The sequence below is a fragment of the Dermacentor silvarum genome, chromosome 5 (genome assembly GCF_013339745.2).
Source record: "Dermacentor silvarum isolate Dsil-2018 chromosome 5, BIME_Dsil_1.4, whole genome shotgun sequence".
NCBI classification, from domain to species: Eukaryota; Metazoa; Arthropoda; class Arachnida; order Ixodida; family Ixodidae; genus Dermacentor; species Dermacentor silvarum.
The window spans coordinates 66,344,653-66,347,001 of NC_051158.1; positions in this window are offsets into that span (position 1 = coordinate 66,344,653).

Consider the following 2,349-nt stretch of genomic DNA (forward strand, 5'->3'; position numbering starts at 1 on the left):
GATGACGAGAGAAGGAGGATGCAAAACATATGGCAAGCAAGTTTGGTCTACTCAAATCCTACTGTCCAGGCCCGTACGTTTCAAAAAGTCCAGTAACGCCTGGATGGCCTTAAAACTCGATTGAACGTCCGGCCAAGGGCCTAAAGTAACGTCCTCTGACAACGGTGGGCTCTCGAGGCACGTAAGGTCATTGCTCAACTTTTGACGCGCTTCCACATAATGGGGACAGTCACAAATCACGTCACCTATAGTCTCATTCACATTGCACAGCTCGCAGTCTGGAGACTCGGTTGCGTCGCATTAGGTACATGTAACCGCGCGTAGACAAATCAGAAAAAAAAATGTCGCGGTTTCGCCCGAAAGGCGAAGCATCAATTGCGATAGCAATATAGTAGAGAGCTATTCGGAGTAGGGATAGTATTTTTATCGGCTGCATCAACTTGGACACATTTGGACTAACTGAACTAACAAGCGTGGTCTCAGCTCGCACAAGAAAACCAGAATAGATCACACCGAATGACCGCAGACAACGGCTGTCAAAACGCTGGCAGCAAGTGCAGCCGCCGCAGCGGACGAATCGTTCGCGCGGTCAATCACTTCAACGGAAACTGAGCGGCGAATGCACAGCGCATACAAAGGTCAGAGCCGTGTGGAGATAAGAGACGGTGCGGGCGACCGCCAGCGCCGGGCAAAGTGCAGAGGAGTTGTGCAGAGGAGAAGTTGTTGGCAGAGGAGAAGCTGCCCCCCCCCCTCCCTCCCGCGCTGCCTTCCCGCTTTCTTGCTTTTGCGTGGGAGATTGCATGAGTAAACAGTTCCCCTTGCGCCCGGTTGCAAGATAAGCATTTGCTGAAGCAGCACAGCGTCGCCCCGCCTCCCTCCCTCCCTCCCATACCCCACGGACTTTCGCGCGACGGAAGTCGCGTTTGCTTTCCGCCGTGCGTTCGCTCTCCGCGATAGCGCGCGTCCCCCGCGCGCTTTCACTCGCGCATACGGCGCGCGGCGACGGTTTTATCGTCCTTGGAATCTATACGGAACCTCACGGCGACGGCGACGCCGACGGCAGGAATCCGGTTGAAGTGTCCATATAATTGCTATCGCAATAAAAATTTGGGACGACATCCGAAGGCCATGTCTTCTTGTGAGGGACACCTCGTAGTATTTGCAAATCGCGGCGCCTGTGAATAACCGAAATGCACGCAAAAGTACACCCTATTTTCATCCGAAGACAAATTGGTAAAAAAAACGTCCCAAGCACTCGGACCCGCGACCTTTGGTAGAAAAACAAACAAACAATTAATAAGAAGTAACAGCGCATTCGAATGAGCATGTCATGTGATTTCATCAATGTCTCTTGAGCGCGCAGGCTTTCGCCGTCACCCTCTTAGGCGTATGCTTGAGTGACTGTCAATTTTTTGCAGGTTTCCACATTGGTTGACGGACAGGCATTTGCTAACCTCCATAACCAAACAACCCGTGAAATGGCCCTCGGCGCAATTTCGAGGCTCCTTCTGTCCTTTCTTTAACCTGCTGGACTCGAAGAGGTGGCCTCGACCGATATCACACTACGTGGAAGGGCCTCAACACCTAACAAATCACTCCACTATGTTTATAGAGAAAATCCCTTAATAGACCCAAATGATTACGCAGAACGAACAGGTGATGCAGTCAGACAGCCATCCCACTTGACAGACTCTAACGCATGATACAAGTGCTGAACCGTGTTCTTATTATCACAATATGCCCCCCTTTATTAGAAGCGATTCAAGTGGTGAACTTTTATACAAAACCGTGGTCGTCACACCTAAGTTTTAACTCAAACTTTCAAATTATAAAGGAATGAAAACTACATAAGCCGATACATGCGTTTGATCGCATCTCAAAACTTTTCTCCCTGCGCACATTGCCCATCACGGCTTGACATCGCTCAGTTCGCATGCACCGCGATGCGGCCGTGCTCGTGCATTGGGAGACGACGTTGTCGACCAAGAAGCCCGTATTTTCTAGTGTGCTACAGCTAGGGGTTGCAATTTTTCAAGATTTTCAAATAAAAGAAATGTGTGCAAGCAACAAACACGTGCGCGTATTGCATCCTAATGATTTAACAAAAAAAAACAACTAATGACATCTTACTTGTTTGGAAAAGAAAAACCGTTAAAAGGTTGAGGGCTTGTATTTTAGTCACTCACTTCTTTGTGCACATGTTGACGGTTACCATCTTTCAGTTCGTGGCTCTTCTTCGTTTAGATATTTACGAACAAGCGTGCGCAGACTGGATCACTCTGAACGAAGACCAGTTTCTGCGCAAATGGTCGACAAGATTCATAAAGCCCCGTAATGGGCGCATCACAG